Source organism: Physeter macrocephalus, chromosome 16 (assembly GCF_002837175.3).
Source record: "Physeter macrocephalus isolate SW-GA chromosome 16, ASM283717v5, whole genome shotgun sequence".
NCBI classification, from domain to species: domain Eukaryota; kingdom Metazoa; phylum Chordata; class Mammalia; order Artiodactyla; family Physeteridae; genus Physeter; species Physeter macrocephalus.
In genome coordinates, this window is record NC_041229.1 from 24,271,869 (window position 1) to 24,290,759 (window position 18,891).

The 18,891-nt window shown below is 41.0% G+C and overlaps 1 long non-coding RNA gene and 1 pseudogene across 1 annotated transcript in view; both read left to right on the forward strand.

Annotated features, from left to right (window-relative positions):
- The first annotated feature begins 6,186 nt into the window (after positions 1-6,186).
- The window catches only part of LOC102976475 (uncharacterized), a 25,764-nt gene continuing 13,059 nt past the window's right edge, over positions 6,187-18,891 (forward strand). Inside the window, exon 1 of the long non-coding RNA XR_008619573.1 lies at positions 6,187-6,347. This is a non-coding gene — a long non-coding RNA (uncharacterized lncRNA). The remainder of the gene's footprint in view (positions 6,348-18,891) is intronic.
- LOC129391352 (centrosomal protein of 78 kDa-like) lies at positions 9,248-14,940 on the forward strand (annotated as a pseudogene).

The following is an 18,891-nucleotide window of genomic DNA, read 5'->3' on the forward strand; positions in this document are numbered from 1 at the left end:
GTTAAGAAGATAGAGGCTGTTTAAGAGAGATGAGAGCCAAAAAATTTTAAGTACTTGTATGTGTTAAGAACAGTGCTAGGCTGTCTCATACTCTCTATCAGTCAAGGCTCACCATTTTACATATGTGAAAAGCGAAGTTAAAAGTGTTTTACTAACTTACTAAAAGGCACGCAACCTGTAAATTCGATCAATATTCAATCCCAAATCTGTCAAACTGAAGTTTGAGCTAATACTTGAGATTAATAAAAATAGCACTAAATTAAACAGAGATATTTTTTATTTCATACTCTTTCACTAACGCTCTTTGGAGATCAATCATTTCATTTATATGGGCCTTAGTTTTCACAACTATAATAGTTGGAAGCTTGACTAGATGATCTCTACATAGTCTTCCAGTTCTAAAATGTTCCACTAATTTGGATTCCTACAATAATTGCCCTTGCAATATATGCATGCTGCCACCAAGTAGCAGAAGAGAGTACTAGTTCCTTTTTTATCCCTAGTGGGGAGTGCATTTTGACATCAGACTTATCCGTCAATAGTACAACCTGTTAATATAACTATAAAATAACAAAATAATCTGGTATTATTTCCTGTAAGGCAGAAGCTTTACATTGTGTCTATGAATCGTATCAGAATCACCAGTAGGTTTCTAAAGATAGAGGAAATCCAGAGCCCATTGAATGAGAATCTTCAGAGACAGACTTGGGCATCTGAAATTTTGGGCTCTCATCATGTGTGTATTTTATTTTATTTTATTTTTTGCCTATGTACAATATTTGTCACATCCTCTTGAAGCTTTAACAATTTCTTTTTGTTTTAAAATTTTAGAATATTCCATACTCTTCACCTACTTTTCATAAGCTGTTATCTATTATGTTTATTCAATCTTGTGCTTCTCCGGGTTAAGGCTTCTTTTTTTCTTTTTTTGGGGGGGCCCTGCCTCATGGCTTGCAGAATCTTAGTTCCCTGACAGGGGATTGAGCCCCAGGTCCCCAGCAGTGAAAGTGCTGAGTCCTAACCATTGAACCACCAGGGAATTCCCAAGACTTCTTTTTTAAATGACTTTTTTTCCCATTCTAATTCATTCCTGGGATCACTTTCATGTTTGAACATTAAACCAACCTTGCCTTACTAGAATAAAGCCACTTTGATTGTGATATATTATTGTTTTACATACCATGGATACACTTTGTGCTTTTGTTTACACATTTTGCATGCATGTTCAAAAGTGAAAGTGGCCTGTGATTCTATTCTTGTAATATTCTTTTTAGTTTTGATGTGAAGCTTATGTTGGCCTTATAAAAATCTTGAGCAATATATACTTTTCTGTTTCCTGGAAGATTTTTATGTAAGACTACCGGTATTTCTTCCTTAAATATTTGGAAGAATTTACTTGGAAAGCCATTTATCCCTGGAAATCATTTTCTGTAAAGGTACTTAATTATGCAAACAACTTTCTGAGTAGATATAGATTTTTAAAATATTTTTTTTCTTGGGTTAGTCTTGTTAGGTTGCATTTTTAAGAATTTGTAATTTTGGATGAATTTTCAAATTTATAAATGTAAAATTATCATTATTTTAACAACTTTATTGGGATGTAATTTACATACCAAAATTTCAACCATTTAATGTATACAGTTCAGTGGTTCTTAGTGTAACCACTAAAAGACTTGTGTAACCATCACAACAATCCAATTTTAGATTTTTGTCCCCCCACAAAAAAACCCATTATGCATTAACAATGTTTTTTCAGTCTCCTCAACCCTCTCAGTCCTAGGCAACCACTAAGTAATCTACTTTCTGTCTCCACAGATTCGCGATTCTGGGCATTTCATATAAATGGGACCATACAATATGTGATCTTTTGTGAGTGGCTGCTTTTACTTTACATAATGCTTTCATAGTTCATCCATGTTGTAACATGGATCAATATTTCATTCCTTTTTACAGCTGAATACTATTCTATTATACGGATATTCCACATTTTGTTTATTCATTTGTCAGATTGACATTTGAATTATTTCCACCTCTTGCTTTTATAAATATGCTTCTATGAACATTCATGTACAAGCTTTTGTGCAGACATAAGTTTTTATTTCTGTTAGGTAAATATTTAGTACTAGAACTGCTGGGTCATAGGGTAACTCTAAGTTTAACACTTGGAGGAACTGTCAAGCTGTTTTGTAAAATGGCTGCACTATTTTACATTCCCACCAGCAATGCATGTGGGTTTCAATACCTTGTCTTATAGCCTAGCATGTCACCTATGCTGGAAAACGTTTCACATGTAGTTGAGAAGGATGTGTATTTTACTGTTCCGTTGAGTGTTCTGTAGACATTTATTAGGTCTTGTTAATTCATATGTTGATCTTCTGCCTAATTGTTCTATCCATTATTGACTGTGGACTACTGAAGCCTCTACCTAATGCTGCAGAATTATCTATTTCTTCTTCTTCCTTCAATTCTTCATGTATTCTGGTATTTTCTTCTTCATGTATTTTGATTTTATCTTATTTGGGACACATGTTAATAATTTTCGTATCTTCCCGTTTCTTAGCATAAAATGTCCGTTTTCATACCTAGAAAATTTTTTTAAAGTGTATTTTTTTCTGGTATTAGTATAGCCACTTCAGCATTCTTATGGTTGCTGTTTGCATGATGTATATTTTTTCATCCTTTTACTTTGTACTCATTAGACCTTTGGATCCAAGGAGTGCCTCCTACAGAAAACATTTTTTTAAACCCAGTTCGACAATATCTGCCTTTTGATTGTATTGTTTAATTCATTTACATTTAGTTTTTATTATTGACATGGTAGAATTTATTTATGTCTGTCATTTTAACTTTGGTTTTCTACATGTCTCATGTTTTTGTTACTGCTGTTGTTCCTCCATTTTCCTTTTATATTAAGTGGATATTTTCTACTGTAACATTTAATTCCTTTAATGATTTTTAACCACATTTTTTGAGTAATGGTTGCTCTAGGGCTTATGTAATACATCTCAGAATGTCTTCAGAGTTATACTAGCTTCATTCCAGTGAGAAACAGAAACTGTACTTTTATAGAGCTGTATGCCTTCCCCTCTTTTTTGTTTTTATTACATTTATATATGTTACATACTTAACAACATATTATTATAATTATTACTTCACACAAGCTTATCTTTTAAAGGAGCTTAGAGAAGAAAGTAGAGGAAATAAATATTTGTAGAGTTTGTTGGTTTAATCTATTTATTTACCATTTCTGGTTCTCTTCCTTTCTTCCTGCGGATTCAGCTTATCATCTAATGTCATTTTTATTCTAATACAGCTTTGTTCTCACTGCCTTCTTTGTGCCATATCATCAAATATATGATATTTCTTTATGTTATATACAGAGCAATCCAAATATAGTCATACTGTTTATGCACTTACTTTTCAAACTAGTTAAGAGAAGAAAGGAGAAGAAATTTAAAATTACATTATCTTTTATAATTCCCTACACAACTGCTCTAGTCAGCATTCTTTGTTTTGTTTTTATGGCTTGAGTTATCATTTGAAGAACTTCCACTACTATTTCTTGTGAAGCCCATGTGCTAACAATGAATTCACTGTTTCTGTTTCTGTTTCTGTGTTATGGTACAGTATTGATGATAAGTTGTGGAGTGGTAGGAAAAACTAAAATGCGATGTACTGTATAGTGTATGTTTTACTGAAGTGGCTTTGTCAAATTCTAATGATTTATGATAGAAGTCACCTAAAGGTAACAGCACAATTCTCCAGGAATATTCTGTAGAATGCTAATGTTAATGATGAATACGTGAATCCCAAATCTTTCATTTGTATTGACCTTATCATCGTTAACTCTTCTCCCAACAATGCCATAACTAGAGTTGACTTCTAAAGTGTACCTTCCTCTTTTCCCATAGAAATTGTCCCACAATTTCAAAAAGTGCTCAAAGGTGAAAAAGCGAACATGACGTTTATCACGTTTGCAAATGCCAATGAAAATGCTGAGGTAACACTGTCCAAAATGCAATATTCTTCTGTGAGAGCACCCAACTTTAAACAAATACACATATTCTAAATACAAGGTAGATCTGTGACACATTTTGGGCAATGAAGTGTGAGCAGACATGATGGCCTTAAATGAGCAGCAGAGGCCTTAAACGGGCTTGTGCGGTTGGACTCACCTCTTATGTTTCAGTGAATGTTGTGAGACGACAGGGCCTGGGAGCTGCAGCCTCACAGCTGGGCTCCAGAGGAAGATGTGTGGGACAGACCTCAAACTGACCCAAAACACAGAGCAAAAGCAGCCATCTAGAGGTCTAAAAGAGAGCCACTGCAGCTAGCCCATATGTCTAAGAAAAATAAATTATTGTTTATGTATCTGGGTTTTGGGGAGATTTGTTCCAAAGCATTATCACAGCAAGAGCTGACTAATACAACGTCCTCCAAAGCTTTGTTATGTACATGGCTGCCACCATGCGTACATGTAAGGCAACTGTGTACTCAAATTTTGAGAATTCTTGAACTCTTGGTGCCTCTTCAACACAATGTACATGTCTAAAGTTTCCCCAAATAACTTCACTAATGTACCACAAAGATCTCCCCAAACTTTTATTACATGTAATGCAAAGTTCTTTTTATTCATTTTCTTCTTCACCATAGTTAAAATGCTTTTTATCAATCTAAAAGGATGGAAAATTCGAATGAAACATCTTTGTGGATAGCTGTTATTCACAAAGGAAAATTACAAACAAAATAGGCATTTCACTGAGTGTAGAGCACTGAGGCCCCTAGTGCCTCTAAATGCCAAGTGAACAAAGGCACTTAATACATATTGAATCCTGCTCTCTCCACTTGAGAGGGAGAGCAAGCTATTCTAAAGTGGTGGTGGGAATGCTATTAGCAGCTATTTGCAACATTCTGTGAGCCTGGACACTGTGTAGCTACAAAGACACCTTTTATCTAAGGAAACTAACTAAAGAAACTTGAAAGTGGAAAAAGAGAGAAAGAATGAGAGAATACCCTTCTCATGGTGACTCATTCACTTATTCATTCATTTACTGAATATTTACTATGTGTATAGTACCGTGCTGAGAACTGCACAGAACACAGAGATGTACCCCTGGTCTCAGGGATGTTAGATATCAGAGAGGGAGATAAGATGTAGATGCCTTATGGCAGTTCCACATATGTCTTGTTAAACTGTTTACAAGCTCTGGGGAGAGAAGGGATCCATAAGTTGCTTGGATTCTCAGTGAAGTTTTCACAGAGAAAGAGGTGCAAAATAGATTGACTAGAAAAAAAATTAATGTCATAGGTAGATATGAAAGAGAGCAAAGATGCAGAGACAATTAGACCCAGTTATTTTTTTAAAAGTCTCGAAAGTGAAATTAAAGCCAAATTATGGAGGGTCTTGAATGTCAATCTTAAGAGTTTGGCTGTATTGTGTTGGCAATGCGTGTCATGCATGTTTTGGAACAGGGCAGTTGCATAATCCAAGAACCTTGGGAGGTGTAATAGAGGTTGTAGGGAGGAAGATAGGAAGACATGTTATTCTCTGAAGCAATCATCGTAATCCAGGTGTAAAATAATAAATGGTAGAACCAGAGTAATGACAAAACAGATGGAAGGGAGGAGTATTAGAGACAATATAAAGAAAAAGTGTCAGGGCTTGGTCATTGGTTGGATACATTCATTTCTCCATTTAACAAATGTTATCAGTAACTGTACTAGTCTCTGAGGATGAAAGAGTAAGCAAAACAGACATGAATTCTTCCTCACAGACCATATGGTAAACACCTGTCTAAAACTGGATGTGAAATGTGATGAAGGCTATAAGCGAGAGAACTGAAAGGAGGCCACTGTGGGCTGGATGATTGAGAATGAAAGGAAGGAGGTGCAAGACGAGGCTGCAGAGATCATGCTCCATCCTGCCCAGGGGATGCCCTGCCCTGCAGACTAGCACACCCATTGTGCCAGTGCACAACAGGATGAGAAGTTTGCTCTAGAATGCAAGTCAACACCCTGCTTCGTTCATCAAGAAAATCTTGCCTGTTAAACCAAACAGTATATCTAGTGGACATATGATTTACATTCTGAAGCAAGCTCCTTATCTTACAGAACGGCAACAGTTCTCCACCGGAAGCCAGCCTGTGACTCCACATATTAGACCACTGTGAGGAGGTGTGCCTTTATCCTTAGAGCAATGGACAGTCACAGAAGGATTTGAAGAGGAGGTGGTGGTGCCTGCGTCATGGAACATGGATTGGAAGGCAGCCAGCGTCAGCAGAAAGAAGACGAGGAAGTGCATGTCTGAACCCTTACTTTCTTGGTGAAAGAAGAGGTAACCTCTTCAGGTGAGAGAGCAAGGACACAGAACAGAGTCTAGTGGGACATGAAAAGAGTGGAGAAAGAGTCATTTTTAACAGCCATAAGTAAGGGAGTAGAAAAAAAGAAATGGTCACCAATGTCAGTTAAAATAAGACAGCCTATGTTGTTGACATAGCTCTGTGACTGCATCTAACAAAACGCATTGCTCTGAAAGCAGGTCCAGAGAAGATGAATGTTATAGATGAGCAAAAAACATCTCCACTGAGGTTTCATGGGAAGGTAAAATGGCTTGGCAGTCTGGGTATAATGTTGTCATGATGGACAACTTGACATTTCCTGTCAAGTACAGGGAATCAGAGGTAAAATGATAAAGTGTACATGAACTACATAGATCTTTACGTGTCAGCATGGATGAACCGAGCAAAGATAACACTAAATAAAGCAAGTAACAAGAGAAAACGTAGCAGAATACTATATGCTGTTTAAGCATACTTAAAAATGTAGCCTAAATATAAAGACATCCATGGCAGTGATGGAGACCAAGTTCAGAAGAGTGGTTACCCAGGGTCAGCTCGGGAGTGGCTGTGTTTGGGAAAGTGGTTATAGCAGGCTCTTCAGCAGGAATGGTAATGATTCACTTCACACGCTGGCTGGAGGATGGAGGAGTGTCTGCGATGTTACAATGCTTGCACGCTGCATGTAAAAGCCATGGCTGACCACATCTAGGGGATCTGATGCGTGGGAGCTGGTAGTGGGTGGAGGCATCCAGAAGGTGATGGTAGAAGAGGAACATTGTACACGTAACGCCTAAGGCCTGACCAGAGGACGACCACTGTTGAAAGCAGGTCCAGAGAAGATGAATGTTATAGATGAGCAAAAAACATCTCCACTGAGGTTTCATGGGAAGGTAAAATGGCTTGGCAGTCTGGGTATAATGTTGTCATGATGGACAACTTGACATTTCCTGTCAAGTACAGGGAATCAGAGGTAAAATGATAAAGTGTACATGAACTACATAGATCTTTACGTGTCAGCATGGATGAACCGAGCAAAGATAACACTAAATAAAGCAAGTAACAAGAGAAAACGTAGCAGAATACTATATGCTGTTTAAGCATACTTAAAAATGTAGCCTAAATATAAAGACATCCATGGCAGTGATGGAGACCAAGTTCAGAAGAGTGGTTACCCAGGGTCAGCTCGGGAGTGGCTGTGTTTGGGAAAGTGGTTATAGCAGGCTCTTCAGCAGGAATGGTAATGATTCACTTCACACGCTGGCTGGAGGATGGAGGAGTGTCTGCGATGTTACAATGCTTGCACGCTGCATGTAAAAGCCATGGCTGACCACATCTAGGGGATCTGATGCGTGGGAGCTGGTAGTGGGTGGAGGCATCCAGAAGGTGATGGTAGAAGAGGAACATTGTACACGTAACGCCTAAGGCCTGACCAGAGGACGACCACTGTGCTAGAAACTGGACACAAGTCCAACGTCTACGGCCATTGTTAAAAGACAAACTGAGGCATATTTAAAATAGTAACAGTTTATGTGAGCAAAAATAGAATCAATTCATGCACCACCAAAGCGTGAGTGGTGAGGAGCACTCCAGCCACAGGAGCTGCAGAGATTTTTTATTTTAAAAGGGCAGAAGCAAAGCAAGGAAATTACTGACTTGCTATAGCTTTAAAGCCTAGTTGGTGGTTTGTGACTGGTTGTCCTCAGCGGTGTCCTTCACCGTGAGGCGTTGACAGGCTTAGATTTTGGTTGGTTTACGTAGGCGGCCACATCACTAGAGACACCGCAGGCTAACGGCCTCCTTGCAGGATTAATTTACTAACAGCAGTTGTCTGAGTCCTTCCTCTTACTCAGTCACTTCACTTCCTACGCCTCAGTTTCTCTTCTGTAAAGTGGATATTCAGTAGTAAATTCTCTGTGGAATTGTCAGTACAAAACAAAGTGATTATTAGTAACCACGATCATGTCCTGAATGCATGGAACACGTCACCATTTGCCAACCACCGTGTCAAGTCAGCAGAAACTACAGAAATTAAGAGCTCTCCGCAGAAATTCACACACCCGTGCACCAGGTAACGGACCATAGGCAGACGTTCATTCAGCCTTTCATGTGTCCCTCACGGAGTGCACGCTCTCTCCTCGGCGGGGCGAGCACAGACAATTATCGGGAGTTTAACTACTTTTAAAATGCGCTGATACAACCATGTCTCACTTTTGTTTGGATGAGTCAGCAAACACTTTTTGGAAACCCCAAATTCTCCACACTTGCTACCTTTCGCACCGCCCTAATATCGGAGTTCCCGCCCCTGCTCCTCAGGCCGCGTCCCCATGGGAGGCGGGGCTGCGTGGTGAACGCACGGCGAGTTCGCTGACGTCCTCGAGCCCCGCCCCCACGGGGCTCGCACGCAGGCTTCAATTGCAGCCTGTCGGCGCGGAGGCGGTTGAGGTCCGCGTCAACTGCAGGCTTTGCGGGCTAGAGGTGGAGCTGGAGCGCGGCATCAAGGGGCAGGCCTAGCTGGGGCCCGTGGCCCTGCGTCTTCTGGCTGCGACGCCGTTCCTGCGCATGCTGCGGGGCCGCAGCCGCCGGGCGGTGGGCGCCCAAGGGGCCGGGAGGCGAGCCGTGGCCCCCAGGCAGGTGTGGGCATCGTATCCGCAGCCAGCGTCCCCGAGGCCGCGTTCGGGCCATGATCACTCGGTGAAGCTGCGCCGCGACAGCGCGGCCGACTTCTCGCGCTGTGAGGATCTGTGCGCATCGGAGTTCCCGCCCCTGCTCCTCAGGCCGCGTCCCCATGGGAGGCGGGGCTGCGTGGTGAACGCACGGCGAGTTCGCTGACGTCCTCGAGCCCCGCCCCCACGGGGCTCGCACGCAGGCTTCAATTGCAGCCTGTCGGCGCGGAGGCGGTTGAGGTCCGCGTCAACTGCAGGCTTTGCGGGCTAGAGGTGGAGCTGGAGCGCGGCATCAAGGGGCAGGCCTAGCTGGGGCCCGTGGCCCTGCGTCTTCTGGCTGCGACGCCGTTTCTGCGCATGCTGCGGGCCAAAGCCGCCGGGCGGTGGACGCCCAAGGGGCTGGGAGGAGAGCCGTGGCCCCCAGGCAGATGTGGGCATCGTATCCTCAGCCAGCGTCCCCAAGGCCGCGTTTGGGCCATGATCACTCGGTGAAGCTGCGCCGCGACAGCGCGGCCGACTTCTCGCGCTGTGAGGACCTGTGCGCGCTGCAGGACTCGGTGCTCCTACCTGCAGTGCGCGCTTCCCTCCGGGAGGGCCTGATGGAGTTAACGCCGACCGCCTCCGCGGGGTGGACTGGCCGCCGCTCCTGAGCACCGTCTGCCCCTGATCTGTATCCAGAACTTCTTCCAGCCACGGCTTGGCGAGACAGGTTTGTAGTTCCCGCTTCCATGGTCTCTCGTGTGGGCGCTGCGAAGCGGGGTTTTAGATGGTGCAAGGTGGAGGGTGGGCACTAGAACCAGTGCCCAGTGCCCGGGTGTCCGTGCACTAGACGGGGCGTGCGGCCTAGGACTCCTGCCATCTCGGTGACCCCGGCCGAGTGCCCTAAAGCTTCTAGGTCTCAGTGTTCTCATCTGTAGCATGGGCTTAACAGGACCCGCTCTCTGTGGCGGTTGCATGGACTCACTGTTAGTGCTTGTAGACTCTACAATGTAGAACACGTAGCACAGTTTGGAGCATCGTTAATTGTTCCACAGATGTTACCTGGTCTGTTGAATGACTGTCTGGTACAGACCAAAGAGCTTAGGAAATGGATATATCTCAGCTTCATTTCCTTTCCGTTAAAACAGGGCTCAGGAAAAAAAATCTTTTTTTCAATAGTCATATCATATAGTGGAAAGAGTACCGGTGTGAAGGCAGCTTAGGGTTTGAATTCCAGGGCTTATGCTCTCTGTGGCCTGGGCAGATTACTTTTGCACTACAATCCCCACACTTGTAAAATGACATTAAAAACCACTCTTTCTATGGGTTCTTAGAATTAATTAAGCAGGTTATGTGTGTGAAGTATCCTGGCACTTGAATGAGTTGTCAGAACCAAGGGCTGCTGGAGACGATGCTTCTGCCCTAGGTAATCTTCCCTTCTAGTGGGCAGCGGGTAAACACAAGCACAGTAGTCAGTGCTGTGGAAGAAGTGAGTTCTGGTGCTACAGAACACAGAATCTTTTTTTTTATTATTTAATTTTCATTTTATCTTGGAGTATAGTTGATTTACAATATTGTGTTAGTTTCAGGTGTATAGCAAAGTGATTCACTTATACATATATCCATTCTTTTTCAGATTCTTTTCCCATACAGGTTGTTACAGGATACGCAGTAGAGTTCCCTGTGTTACGTAGTAGGTCCTTGTTGATTATCTATTTTATATATAGTCGTGTGTATATGTTAATCCCAAACTCCTAATTTATCCCCCCCCCCCACCTTTCCCCTTTGCAGAGCACAGAATCTTGGGAGGGAAAGTTCAGGGTAGGCTTCTTGGAGGAGGTGCCATCCTTTCTAAGGATATGTAGAATCTCCTGGGGTGGCAGGAGGGAGCAGTGTGTGTTAAAGTTTGAGAAATGTAAGAAAATATGGCAAAACTGAGGTACAGAACTGGAACTCAGGGTTTGGGAAAGAAATGAGAATTGATACTGGAAACCTAGTGGGGACAAACAGAAAGGGGCCTTGTTTGTCATGTCAAAATTTTGGATGTTTATCCTGAAGGCTGTGGGAAACACCAAAGAACAGTGAAATGGAATTCTGGTTTAGAGGCTCACTCGGACCTTCATGTGGAAGGCAGTTGATTGGGTGTAGGGTGAATTGTAATCTAAGGGTTCCACTTAAGTTATAAAAGGTGGGACTGGATTTTGCAGATCTGAGAGAGAATGGGTGAGGCCTGGTGACCAGTTAGAAAAGGGAGGGCAGCAAGCGTGGGTGACAGTTTACAGCTGCATCTTTTTGTGAGATACAGAGCACAGTAGAAAGGGAATGGGGGTGGCGAGAGGGTCTTACTTAATCGTCAGTGCTTTAGAGGGGCCTGGTAGACAGGTTTGGGCCCAGAGTACAGATCTGGGCTTTTTGAGAGGACAGGTATTTGAAGGCATGGTAGAGACTTAGGTTATCTACAAGAAGGTCCAAAGAGTCATAGGTCTGAGAGATTTTTAAGTGGGTATATTTGAGGATGTTTAGAAGGTGAGAGAAAGTAGCCAGCAGAGGAAGGGTGTGAAAGTCTAGGAGAGGAAACGACTGTTCATTTTTTTCAAAAAGCTGAATACTTTTCGTGTGCCTGGCCCCTTTTCTAGGATCTGGGGTTCACACCATCTGTTATCTCTTCTGCAACGACAGTTCAACTCATCCCCTGGTGAAGAGAAGTCAGATTATTCTTTGCATCCCATTCAGGTTTAAGAACTATTCTGTACCTCTGAAGGGACTTTACTTAACCAGAGTAATAAATTAGAAATCAAAAGAAATTACAGCTGGAAGGGACCTTAAAGGCCACTGTACTTAATTTTGCCTAATGTTTTACATTGAATATAAGAAAAATTTATTACAGAGCCCATTCTCTTCAGAGTTCCTTCACTGAACCTTCTTTATGTCTTGCATCCAGTGGGTCTAGCTTGTGATTTTGACCTCCTCCTAAATTTGCTTCTTCATCTATATTACATTTTGCCCGGCAGAAACTATGGCAGAAGCTCCTGGGCGGTTTCACAGCTCCTGGGCTCAGTTCCTCTAAGTTCCTCTGCCTACCCGGATCGAGTGATCTTCTAACATAAGAAGATACGCCTAAAATAATGCTGCTATTGGCTTGCCCACACAGAGTTAGTGCATACTAGCCGCCCAGCGTGTGCTCTGCACAGAGGCGTGTAGCCTGAACTGTGCTCGGCCAAGCCTCCTGGGGCTCTCTGACCCTGAGGAAGGGGAGCTTTTTGTGATCACTCCCTTTATTTAATCAGTCCTTCAGCAGCGGGGCGCCTTTTTCTAATCAGCGGAGGCACCCTTACTCAGCCAGTGGTAGCCCCAGGCCTCATCACCTGTGGGATACAAGCCATGCTCTCTCCCAGGCTTGCTTCGGCCAACATCTCTATTTTCATTTCTGTCTCTTCTCACGCTTGGACCCCTGGCCTTTAGTCATCCCCACCTGCAGTATTTACGGTGCCCAGCAGGTGTCAGACTTGAGTGTCTTTTCACAGATGCTTCCTCTGCAGTTAAGGCACCTCCTCCTCCAACTCTGCATAGCCTCATCTTTCTAGATTGTACTTCAGGGTTATCATGAAGCCGTCACTTAGATATAACTTTTTGCCTCCATAGGAACCTCTGTGCATAAAGGTTATGGTCCTTTATCTCATGTGATTGAAATTTTGAGTTTACACATGTCCCTCCTTAATGAAGGCTTTAAGGGCAGGAGTCGTTTCTAATCCTTAGCACAGAGCAGACGCTTTTTTTTTTATTTAGATGCTTTTTAATGATGATAAAATATATGGTTCAAATCACTCATTTTACAATAATTTTGGTTTAGGTTGTGACAGAAATAAAGTTTACAGAAGTCGTGTTCCTGCGATAAGAAAGATGTGACCTTCTAGTTGTGTAAAGCTCTTAAACGCTGTGTAAGTGCATCAGTGCGCTAAGGAACCTGGAGCTAAATGGCCTGGTTCTGAGAGAGAGACACTTAACTATGTTAACAAAGGTAAGTCTTCATTGCGTCCTGCCAACATTTGATAGTTGCGTTTGGGGCAAACTAAACCAATAAAATTTTAAACTTGTTCACGCCATTAAAGGGATTGAATAAATCGGCCACTTTGGCGCACCTGTGTCTTGTGAATCGTCCACTTGGAGATGGAGGTTTAGCAAGTGAGTTTCAGTCTTGTTTAAGTCTCTTCTCATCAGACTGGTGTCGTGATTTCCTACACACCACGTTACATCCTGTCTACCTTTTCTTGGTGTTGTTCATGCCTGGATTGTCTCCTGTGCCTGCTCAAACCTTGGTCCATTCTCATTTGTACCGTGGAAGTTTGTCATGAGTGGTAGCCCCAGGCCTCATCACCTGTGGGATACAAGCCATGCTCCCTCCCAGGCTTGCTTCAGCCAACATCTCTATTTTCATTTCTGTCTCTTCTCACGCTTGGACCCCTGGCCTTTAGTCATCCCCACCTGCAGTATTTACGGTGCCCAGCAGGTGTCAGACTTGAGTGTCTTTTCACAGATGCTTCCTCTGCAGTTAAGGCACCTCCTCCTCCAACTCTGCATAGCCTCATCTTTCTAGATTGTACTTCAGGGTTATCATGAAGCCATCACTTCGATATAACATTTTGCGTCCAAAGGAACCTCTGTGCATAAAGGTTATGTTTCTTTATCTCATGTGATTGAAATTTTGAGTTTACACATGTCCCTCCTTAATGAAGGCTTTAAGGGCAGGAGTCGTTTCTAATCCTTAGCACAGAGCAGATGCTTTTTTTTTTTTTTTAAGACACTTTTTAATGATGATAAAATGTATGGTTTAAATCACTCATTTTATAATAATTTTGCTTTAGGTTGTGACAGAAATAAAGTTTACAGAAATCGTGTTCCAGTGATAAGAAATAAAGATGTGACCTTCCAGTTGTGTAAAGCTCTTAAATGCTGTGTAAGTGTGTCGGGTGCGCTAAGGAACCTGGAGCTAAATGGGCTAGTTCTGACAGAGGGAGACTTAATTGTGTTAACAAGGGTAAGCCTTCATTGTGTCCTGCCAACATTTGATAGTTACTTTTGGGGCAAACTAAAGCAATGAAATTTTAAACTTGTTCTCCCCATTAAAGGGATTGAATAAATCAGCCACTTTGGTGCACCTGTGTCTTGCGAATTGTCCACTTGGAGATGAAGGTTTAGAAAGTGAGTTTCAGTCTTGTTTAACTCTCTTCTCATCAGACTGGTCGTGTGATTTCCTTCACACCACGTTACATCCTGTCTACCTTTTCTTGGTGTTGTTCATGCCTGGATTGTCTCCTGTACCTGCTCAAAACTTGGTCCATTGTCATTTGTACCATGGAAGTTTGTCATGCTGGATACTGTCAGAACTAATTTTACTTAAGTTTGTGTTAAGCCACAAACCAAACATTTTGTATATTTTCTGTTTTTTGTGTTTGTTTATATTTTTACGGCTTCTCGTCAATAAATATTAAAGGAAGGGAAATAGCAAGATGTAAAGAGCAAAAAAGTCATCATTCTTTTTAAATTGTTAGAACATCTATCTGCAATCATAATTATAATGCACTGTGGTATGTTTAAAAAAGAAATATATGTAACGTCCCGTAGGAGCAGCAGACTCAGTGGTGTTGGTGAGGGTGTGTCATGGAAGTAATCACAAAGCAGGTGACTGTTGATTGGGGTCCTGAAACATTAGTGTGTGTTCCCTGTGTCCAGTAGTGGTCTGGAGGGGTCAGGAAGGCTGCCTTTCAATTTGAGGGAACAGAGGGTTTGAGGTCCTCTTTCTCATATTGCTCTAGTATACTGATTGGACCTAATAAAATATTGGGTTTATAGTTGACGTTTAAATCGCTGATTGATCATCAAGATTGGGATGTATCATTGGAAATGAAAATAGGAAGTCTTATGCTTTTTAGATTTTTCTTTTTTTTCTTATGTCTCAAAAGGTACATAGTACTTTACTGAGTGGTTGGGAATAAAGTTTGCAGTATTCAGTATATTCAGTTTTAGTATTTAAAAAGAATTGAACTGTTGCTGTAAACTAGAATAACACTGTTACTGACAAGTTTTAGAATGCATCTGTTCATCAATTACCTGTTTGGGAAGATTGTAGTTAATGATTTTAAGAATGTGGCTATAAACCTCCAATTGACTCAAGAAAAGCAAATAAGTCAAGACTGACAAATGTATAGGCTCTTCTTATTGTGTGTGTGGTTTTTTTTTTCCTTTTAGTTATTTGTCAAGGTATAAAGAATTCTATCACTCTTAAGACAGTAGACTTCACGGGCTGTAATCTGAAATGGCAGGGAGCAGATCACATGGTCAAGATCTTAAAGGTGATTTTATTTGTAAATCTGACATGGCAGGGAGCAGATCACATGGCCAAGATCTTAAAGGTGATTTTTTACGTTTGAACTTTCATGAAAACATATGTGATTGAAGCACATTAATATATTGATACAGAGGGCAGTTAATTTTTGTCTTTTGATACATGTGAGTGCAGCTTTCGTTTTGTTGAAAGAATATGATCAGTTTTCAGTTTGGGATTCTACCATTTAGTAAAGATAGTCCACTTAATTTTAGAAATAAGAGATTTAATATATAATACATAATAATACTTTCATGTATTTTTAGTTACTGAAAACTTTGATTGTGATACTGTGAAAAAAGTATGCCATTATAGTCTTCAAGACTTAAATGAATCAAGTGTTTATTAGCTGCTATAGTTTATAAAGTAATAAAAATCACTACATCAACAATTTGTAAATACAGTTTTTAAAATAATGTCTTAACAACTTTACAGTGGTTATAATCACTGTATTTAGGCCTAAAGTTATTTAATAATTTGACATGAAGCCTTTTTAATAGTTTGCTGGTGCAGATCACGGATAGGTAAAGTATGGCTGGTGGGCCAGATCCAGCCCGTCGCCTGGTTTTGTAAAGAAAGTTTTTTTGGAACATAGTCGTACCCATTGTTTACATGGTAGTTGTGGCTACTTTCACCCTTCGCCAGTGGGGCAGAGTAGTTGCAACAGAAACTGTAAAGCCCACAAATCTGGAAATGTTTAAATTTAGATTTGAAGAATTGAAAAATTCTTTGAGCCTATACAGGGCAAGTCCATTAACCCCTGGGGTAGAAAACAGTCAAGAACTTGGGTGCCGAAGCCAAACGGCCTAGGTCAAATTCCCGTTCTCCCTTTTCATAGCATTTGACCATGGGCAAATCACTTAACGTCTATGCCTCATTATGAGGTTTAAATGAACTAATTTGTATAAATAGTGCCTGGCACATACTAAGCACTGTGTCAGTGATTGGTGTTATTTCTGCTTGGAGCTTTTATGTTATTGTTAATAGAAAAATGACACTAATGATTTTCCTTTTAGAGTATCAAACGCACTTTGAGTCTTTTATTTTTTCAAGAATGTAATAAGACTTTTTCCATTTAAAGTCAGTGTTCCCTGTTACCAAAATTTATTTTATGAATATAAAGAATTGAATGTCTTTAAGACAGTACTTGCCATTATTTTGCCAAGGCACATCAAACTGGCTCTGCATAGTCCGGGCCTCTAAAGTTTGTGTGCATACCCTAAGTAGCATGTGAGATCCATTTTGTAAATATAGTTTTTAAAATAATGCCTGGGGCTTCCCTGGCGGTCCAGCAGTTAAGACTGCGCTCCCAATGCAGGGGGTCTGGGTTCGATCCCTGCTCAAGGAAATTATCCCACGTGCCTGCCATAACTAAGAGCCCACATGCCACAACTAAAATATCTGTCATGCTGCAACTAAAGACCTGGCACAGCCAAACAAAAATAATTCATAGACTGTAATTGAGTTGTCCAACTTTACATAACTGTTCAAAAACAGGTCATCCAGTGGCTGGAATCTAATCACTGACAGACTAGAATCTGGGTCACTGAACTCGTAAACCAGAATTGACTGTTTAATTTCTCAGGTTGATTCTCCTGGCATATATGCTTGATATGTGTGTGACTTGCCATTATTTTGCCAAGGCACATCAAACTGGCTCTGCATAGTCCGGGCCTCTAAAGTTTGTGTGCATACCCTAAGTAGCATGTGAGATCCATTTTGTAAATATAGTTTTTAAAATAATGCCTGGGGCTTCCCTGGCGGTCCAGCAGTTAAGACTGCGCTCCCAATGCAGGGGGTCTGGGTTCGATCCCTGCTCAAGGAAATTATCCCACGTGCCTGCCATAACTAAGAGCCCACATGCCACAACTAAAATATCTGTCATGCTGCAACTAAAGACCTGGCACAGCCAAACAAACAAACAAACAAATAAATATTTTTGAAAAATAAATAAAATAATGCCTTAGGAGTTAGGAAAAGAAAATATTAGAACCTATTTAGCTTTGTATCATTTAAAACATATCTGTGTAGTTTATAATGTACATACATTATATGTATACAACTTCATGTATATAATTTGTTAAAAAATAAGATGCATATTAAAAAGTTTTCTTATGGGTTGCCCAGTCAGGTGTTTGGAGACATTTAGAGCCTCAGCAATGATAGAATTTAGAACCAATTCCCTGACTTAGAAGATAAGGAAAATAATTCATAGACTGTAATTGAGTTGTCCAACTTTACATAACTGTTGAGAAACAGGTCACCCAGTGGCTGGAATCTAATCACTGACGGAGTAGAATCTGGGTCACTGGACTCATAAACCAGAACTGACTGTTTAATTTCACAGGTTGATTCCCCTGCCATATATGCTTGATACGTGTGTGTGTAAATCTCTGACATAATAAGCCATACTCAGTAGGCACACACTGTTTCCTTATTCAAGCATCTTAATTTCATCCCGTTAAATCTTTGAAGTATCAGACTACCAGAAGGCATGAAGAAACCTGGGCTGAGAGTCTTCATTCCAGGAGATCTGATCTTGACTGTACGGCTGGTTTGAGGCACATCACCCTGAACTGCAACACGCTCATTGGTGACCTGGGTGCGTGTGCATTTGCAGCATCTCTTAGTGAGGATTTGTGGCTTGGAGGTAAATTCTAAAATTGAAAATATTGAATTTTTAATATGATACATGCTTAGCTTTTGGCCTGATACTGTTGTGATAGGATTTTTTTTAAAGCCTCATTTTTCTGATAGGTTTGATTTTGCTTGTAAACAAGAGAACAATTACCTATAATCTTAATACCCAGACATAATCACTGTTCATTTTGGTGCATACACTTTCAGTCTTTTTTTTTCCATAAATATATTTGTACACTTAGGGATTACAAAAATAGAATTGTAGTATACTTGCTATTTCGTATTCCTGCTTTTTTCACTTAATGATGTATCATGTAGTATTCCATTGTATTGACGTCCCATAGTTTAATCAATTCTTTGCCATTAGATTTAGACAGTTTGCTTTTCCCTGTCAGAAACAATGTGAATACATTGTGTATACATCTCTTTGTCCATTGGGATTACTTCTGTAGAATAAGGTCCTAGAAGTGGAATGACTAAGTGTGACGTATTTTTAAGATTTTTTTTATACTGCAGGTTCTTATTAGTCATCAGTTTTATACACATCAGTGTATACATGTCAATCCCAATCTCCCAGTTCAGCACACCACCATCCCCACCCCACCGTGGTTTTCACCCCTTGGTGTTCATATGTTTGTTCTCTACATCTGTGTCTCAACTTCTGCCCTGCAAACCGGTTCATCTGTACCATTTTTCTAGGTTCCACATACATGTGTTAATGTATGATATTTGTTTTTCTCTTTCTGACTTACTTCACTGTGTATGACAGACTCTAGGTCCATCCACATTGCAACAAATGACTCAATTTCATTCCTTTTTATGGCTGAGTAATATTCCATTGTATATATGTACCACATCTTTACCCATTCATCTGTCGATGGGCATTTAG